The 7,571-nt window shown below is 38.6% G+C and overlaps 1 protein-coding gene across 2 annotated transcripts in view; it reads left to right on the top strand.

Moving 5' to 3' along the window:
- The window catches only part of SPRED2 (sprouty related EVH1 domain containing 2), a 110,508-nt gene that overhangs the window by 58,257 nt on the left and 44,680 nt on the right, over positions 1-7,571 (top strand). The gene's annotated exons all lie outside the window — the stretch shown is intronic.

Here is a 7,571-nt window from a genome sequence, read left to right as displayed (position 1 = left end):
GTATGTGCTTACTGTTTACATGAACTTCATTTTCTCGTTGTTTTCTGCTAACCTTTCCAGTGTTTGCTTTTAACATTTTTTAAAGGAGAAAAATTATCCTAGTTGTAAAGAACTGAAGTGTGTGTGTTTGTGTTTGTGTGTGTGCCCATGTGCAAGGACTGATAGGTAACCACTGGTCTGTTGATGGACACAGAGCTCTTACCTACTCATCCTCCCTTTTGTTTTTTTTGTTTTTTTTTTTTTTTTAAGAAACTGTTGTGTCTGTTAACATCCTCCCTTTTGAAACCAATTTCTCCTTAGATATTCAGATAGAAATGTTTTAACCCATCCCATCCCTTTATTAACTCCTGAATTTCAAAGATGCTGCCTAGGAAACAGCTTGCAGAGCTGGTATACCTTTTGGGTGCGTAGCTTAGAGCTTTAAAAAACTGAATAAGCAGAGGTGAGCTGAAGGATGTGGTCTAACAATAACTATTGTATCACGTTGGATTTCTTTCAGTATTGTGCTTTTTTTCTACCCCCCCAGATCCGCAACTTAATTCAAGAAAGCTTTATTCCCCTACTGAGTGAATATGGCTATTTTTTGCAAATCACAATTTGCTCACACTGAATTGATGCATTAACTTTATCTAGGTAGGAGAAAGGGTTATGGGGACTTGGTAGCAACATTTAATTATAGCTTTCACATGATCTGAAGGATCGTTCTGCATAATTGGGAGGCTGTGTCTGCCTGTCTGACCCTCTCCCTTCCTTTACTAAATTTAAACAATGCCTGACTAGTTAAAGTACATATCTTATTTATGTGAGTATATTAAACATTCCTATGTGTGTTGACAGTCTATTCAGTGTCTCCTCATATTTTTAAAAAATACTTTTGAGTCCCGCTTGTTAGGGACAGATGCTACAGTTAGTTTATAGCAGTACTATTTATGTTTTCCTGGTCTGTCTGTCCAGAATGGCTAGGTCAGGACCTACAACACAACTGCCCACAAATTTGCCTAAGATTTAGCATTTGTGGAGCAGCCCAGTCTATGGCGGTAAATCCTGTTACCACTCAGAGAGCATGAAGCAGATTGGGGTTGCCAAACTGGGAAAATAGGCGGTCTTTGTTTCTCTTCCTCTTTCTTGTAAGGCCCATAACATGACTTGTTTTCCTTGAGGTGTATGAATGTTAAGCTGTCGGTAAATGCATTCAATTTACTTATTTAACTACATTCAGAAATTCATATAATTTGGAAGGCTAGCATGAAGGGAGTTTGGTTTGTTTCTATTTGTTTTGTAGATTAAGGGGTACACTTTATTTAGAATGCCCAATTTGTTTTTGGAGACAGGACCATCTCCAAATTTCATTAATTTTGCATTCTATAAATGAAAGCCACCTGTTATGCTGTAACATGCTAATTATGGTAGAGGACAATAATGAGGAAGAACAGTATTTGAAATATGTGGGGGTTTTGCTAAGAATTTTCCTGCCCACATCTGTAGTGCTTATTTTTATATGTGTATGTGTATACATGCATATGTGGTACATATTTAATAATAGCATTTGGTGTTATTAAAAAATACTTCAGATACAGAGTGAGGACCCTTTTTCAGTCCAAGTTGTGGAAGGAAAGCTTCTTGAAAAATTTTAGCTTGAACTAAAGCCTATATTTTGCAATCTTATAGTAAATGGGGTTCTCTCTTGCAGTGTTGGTGAATACCACACTCAACTTAGGGTTCGCTTTGTCAGAAGTTATCAGAAAAATAATGTGAACTAATTAAAGGCAGAATACCTAATTTTCTCTGATTTCACCAAAACATTAGGTTTCATTATATCATTTTTTTTTTCTTGAGGCCTACAGAAAATGATTATATGCAGGGCTATAAAAACATTTGATTTATTGGTGGTTTCTGTGAAAATGTCTTGTCTTCCTGTGATTTGTACTGTTGAGACTAGCTCAGGTCCTGTCCATATTCTTTCCAGAACACCATAGATTTCTTTTAGCTTTGGTTGCATTACAAACAGAGCACACTGACCATTGAGATTGGGCAATAGTAATCACTCGCAGGGTTGTGGCTGCCCCTCCTCAGGGGCCCCTTTGCTGTTAAGCACTATGAGCTATCAGACCAGAGTGACCACATAGTTTTTAGATTCCTTCTTTCCCTTTTGAGGGCAAAGGAATACAGAGCCACGGCCAGTACCAGAGGTCTCATATCATTCAACTTGGAAACAATCAATAGGTATTGAGTGCAACACTGCCTATGTTCAGAGCAATGTGCTGGGTAGTGTTAAATTAAAAAATGCTTTCCATCTGGGCCCAGCCCTGTCCTTGTTTTAACTCCCGCTCTAGTGGGGATTTATCATTATCGGCGATAGATGCCTCCCTGAGTTTTCTTTTATTCATAGATTTACTGGAGTCTATAATCCAGAGCCACTAATTGCTATGTGTATAAGCAACTTTAAGCTATTCTTTTTTGGTTCTTCCGAACCTAACTCTTCTTGGATGAAAATCAAGAAAGAACTGTTCGACTCAAAAATCCATTTGATTATTTTGGTGGCCATGTTTTCTGAGCCAAGTCGAGTGACATAACCTTGGACAAAAGACTTTTTTTTTTTTTTTTGGCTGTGTTTCTTGGGGAGAGTGGCAGGCAGGGAGAGCATTTGAATCCTAAAAGGTTAGAGTATCCAAGATATTTTAGTGGAACATATTGTTTTTCCCAATCTTTACTGGCTTGAAGACCTCTCCCCTTTTTAGCATCTATTAAAATTGTATTCTAAAGACTGAAAGCTTTTATGAATTCAGTAAATGTTTCATAAAAATAAGTTTATATAAAATCACTATAGACCATCTACCAACATTTAAAAACACTTATCTGTATTTGGAGAGACCTGTTTATTAAGTCTGCAGTCTGTTCTTGCTGCATGGATGTGTGATTTATGGGTGTGTGGCCATGGCGATCGCCCCTAGTGGGAGGCTTGGCCAGCCCATTGCCTGTTGTCTGTTGTCTGCTGTCTGCTGTGTCATTGTCACCCCTGCATCTGAAGTTTATGGTCATTCTGGTGGGTGGACCTGAAAACACTTGTAGGTAAAACTTGTATCATTATCTAGAAATAGCAACTTTCCTGTGTGGCTCAGAAAAGCCAGAGACAAGCATGGAACAGCCTTCTAAGGACATAAACCTCACTCATAAGAAAACATAAATGGGATGGATGACCACTCTCTTATCAAATCAAAGTGAACATTTATTAGTCCTGAGCATCCTTCCAGGTGTAAGTTTGCCGACAGCTTGTTGGCTTGACTGTGCCTAGATTTCCTTGAGATGTATGTGGGATACTGAGGGAAGCCATATGCATTCCCAGTTGGATTCTTAATCACCAAGGTTCCTTCATGACTAATGATCACCGTAGAGAAAGCAAATGCTCCAGAACCAGGCTGGCACTTCAGCCCTCTTAGAAAGAGCTTTTGGCTTGGGATGAGAGTGATACCTTCTTTGCTGCACATTGTGAGAACAGCTGAGGGAGTTAGCTGCATCATCTTCATAGAGTTCTGAGTGCAAGGAATGGCAACAAGATACTATCTCTTTCCAGATTTGTTTTCAGTGTTAATTCATTCAGTTGTAAAGATTTTTCTTAGTGGAGAAGTCCAAGCTAGGTTTGGCTTTTTGGTGGTTTTGTTTTAAACACATGTTCCTTGTACCCATCCAGTAGAGGAGATGGGCTGCTTGCTGTTGCTGTGGCCCCATGGGGCTCCTCTGTTTGGGCCTCTTGAATTCCATTAAATGGAGCATAGACAGCATGTGTCAGAAAGGCTGCTTAGGAAGGGTGAAGAGCAAAATTAGTGTCTGTGGGTGGGCATGTGTTCTCATCACATCACCAAAGAACTGCAGTGTGCAAAATCTGGCAGGAACTTGTTCCAAAGAAAAGTAAAACAGCCCCTTTTTTCTGCTTTGAGTAATATTAAAAAACATCACTAACCCCCATTCGGAAGAAATGGAACTGTTAGAAAATCCTTGTGATTTTGTGTGTATGTTTAATAATCTTTAAAATTGAGGTTAGAATAGAAGAAATAAAAGGGGACTAATCATAAAAAATATTTTGGGAGATTCTGTCACTTGTGTTGTAAACATGGTAAGCATTCTATTAGAATATAATTGTCTACAGATTAGGGGAATTTGTTGGGGCTAACAATTAGGAAAAATCTCTTCTGTTTAACTTTCTTCTTTGAAATGATTTTGTAAGAAAGGCCATTTTTATCTCAGTAAAACCAATACCAAAGGAAATGTTTGTGTTTTTCATATGTTATTTGCCTTGTACCCCAAGGAACAAAGCAAAGCCAACATTTACATTTATATTTGAAGCATGAGATCTTCCTTTTTAGTTCCCTTGAGATCATCTTGCAAATTTGTTAATTGTTCCTCATAAGAAGACTATTAGATTAAAGGCTAGTTGTGATATATATGTATACTTTGCACAATGGGGACATATGTTACTTTTATAATTAGAGGAAAGTTAAATTTTTTTAGTGGTACTATTTCCTTCTTAAGGACTGCAGAAATATTCCTTAGCTAAACCCAAAATTTCTAAATTTCTTTTAGTATACCTATTTCAAGTGGCCCCTCTTTGTTTTTCAGATTCTTTTTTTGTGATAAAAAGCAAAATTTGTCATCTTAACCATTTTTAAGGGTACAGTAATGTTAATGACATGTTAATTACCTTGTTGTGTAACAGATCTCTAGAATTTTTTCATCCTGCAAAATAGAAACTCTAACATTTAAATAACTCACCACTTCACCACTACCCCAAGCCCCTGGCAACCTCCATTCTACTATCTGTTTCTATGACTTTGACTAGTCACATTTAGATGCCTCGTATAAGTGAAATGAATCATGCAGTATTTGTCTTTTTCTGACTGACTTATTTCACTTAGCCCAGTATCTGCAGGATTCATCTATGTTATAGCATATGATAAGATTTCATTTTTAAGTCTGAATAATTTAATTGTATATATGTGCCACATTTTGTTTATCCATTCATCTCTGGATGGGCAGTTAGGTTGTCCCCACCTCTTGGCCATTGTGAATAATACACAATGCATTGAACATAGACAGCATTGAACATGGGTGTGAAATTGTTTTTTGAGCTAGGAGTTGCCTTCCAGTAAGGGTTAAGGTTCATTCTCTATATGCAAACTCACAGGAATAATCACGTGTGAAAAATCATGTTATATCACCTTAGACTTATCTAGCTATTTCAGTTTACACAAGAGCTTCCATTTACTGAGTTGCTCCCTGTAGGAAATTACAGAGTACTTAGCAATTTTTGGTTGGGATGGCATATTCGTGGTGCCTTCGGGGCTTTGTGACTTTTGTAGAGGACCAAAACTATGTGAGCTTAGTCTTGAGAGGTGGCTGAAGCACACCAGTGAATGAGATGAGCTGAGACTTGTTCCTCTTACCAGCATTAAGCTGGGGGCCCTTTTATTCTTTCTTTTGATACTAAAAGGCAGCCTACAGTGATGGATTTATAACAGCATGGCTTCAGGGTAGTATAGTTGCATCTGTTTGGCCAGGCATGCTGCCACCTGTCAGTGAAGCTCTCTGATGGAAGAAGTTGGCAACAGCCACTTGGTTGTCCTGTCTCAGGCAGTGGTCTTTAGCCACCACGGAATGTGTATGACTTAAATCTTGGTTGGGTTCCCTGCTACTAATGTGTTGGTAATGGCCAGGAGGCCTGACTTCAGCAGCTTAGCTACCCATCTCAATGATTAATATCTGTGAAGCTTGTGAGTCTTGAACTAAAATGCCTTCTAGTGCTTGCACAAGCTAGTGCACTTTGGGAGGACTTAGCTCTAATGGTTCTTGCGGGTTCTTTTTGAATCAAGTTCTTCAGACTAGAATACTCCCTTATACATGAAAAAATATTTAACACGTTAAAACTGTGAGCAAGCTTGGTGGCTAGTTGACCTATACATTATTCTTACCACCTGGTTCTTTTATGGCAGGAAAGTAACTTAAGGGAAGTACATCTACTGAGTGGATGGCTCTGTTTTGTTATAACTCAGAAGGAAATTGCCACCGTAGAACAAATCCTGTCCCTCTATGTAGTCATCTAGTCAGGAATCCACTGCATCATGCATGGTTACCCTGTGAGCCTCACCTTGCTTTAATTGCTTATCAGCACCGACCCTAAAAAGAAACAGTCTCCAAAAACACTTAGCTAGTATTTGTAAACCACAGCATTAGCACAGATACCATTGATAACTTTTCATTTAAACAAGTCATTTTGAGGTTGAGTTCGGGTATTTAGGTGTTTGCTTTTTGTTGGTCTGTATGCTTGTTGAGGTGTAAAGATTTCTCAACCTTATTAGCAGGTTGGCTCTTTTTAGAGCCATTCAGGATCCAATAGTGCCAAATTCCAGGGACCTGCAAAATCAAGCTAAATCAGGAGTTTAAGAATTCTTCCTTGCTTACCTTCTCTCCCCCACCTCACACCCAGATAGGAAGGCTCTTGAACCAAAACCCACAAGAGCTGAGTGGAACTGGCCGGCTGCGTCTGGCAGTGGGAAAAGAGGCTTCTGTTAAGGAGGCTGTCAGTGGGCAGTGGAAACATTTGGGGATATAACAGTATTTTATGAATTGATTAGGCTTTCATGGGCTGGATTGGGAATCCCACTGCTCACCATTTTATGTTTTTCTGGAGGGAAAATACATTCCAATTTCAAACTACTGATTGACAAAAAAACTTTTGAACCAGGACTTATTTGTGACATGAAACAGCCTGTACCTAACATGCAACTTGAAGTGCATTGAATTGCATTATCATAGATCTATAAAAATGTCTCTCCTCACTTTCAAGTTAAACAGTACCTACGTGACCTTTTCCTAACTCTTTCTCCTTTTTTCTGTGAATGTAGTGAAGATCGGGACTGGTAAGTTTGTCTTGAGTCTACTCATAAGGCAGATAGAATGAACTATTTGGAAGAAAAAGGGCAGATCTCTCTTTTCGTTTTTGCTTGCATTTGTTCCATTAATATGTTATAGGATTTTTCTTCTATGGGGCTAAAGAGAATCTCACATTTGTGGATGCATAAACTCAACTAGATGATTAGGTTGTACCTGATTTTTTTCTTTTTATAAAGGATCTTATTAAATTTATTAAAACTCAATTTTCTTCATTTGTTTGCTTTTCAAAATACTTTGATAAGCCAGTTTCACTCCTGGGAACTTTGTAATTGCGTCATAATACTTGCACTGAGAGAACATATCTGTTGGTTTGACGTGGTTTCAGGTCTTTGTGGTCTCAAGTTCTATTCAAAAGATGTTTTCAGTTACATTTTCCTGCTGAAAGTTTTCTGATCTGCTTTTGTAGGATATTTTAGTGGTGTAGGTTTGCTAAGCCCTCTCCCATAGCTAAAGGACTTTAAGGCCTTTTTTTTCTTTTTTTTTTTTTTGAGACAGAGTCTCGCTTGTTGCGCAGGCTAGAGTGAGTGCCATGGGGTCAGCCTAGCTCACAGCAACCTCAATCTCCTGGGCTCAAGCAATCCTCCTGCCTCAGCCTCCCGAGTAGCTGGGACTACAAGGCATGTGCC

The sequence above is a fragment of the Microcebus murinus genome, chromosome 3 (assembly GCF_040939455.1).
Source record: "Microcebus murinus isolate Inina chromosome 3, M.murinus_Inina_mat1.0, whole genome shotgun sequence".
Taxonomy (NCBI): Eukaryota; Metazoa; Chordata; class Mammalia; order Primates; family Cheirogaleidae; genus Microcebus; species Microcebus murinus.
Note: the sequence above shows the minus strand (reverse complement) of the source record. Positions and strands in the feature narration are given on the sequence as shown.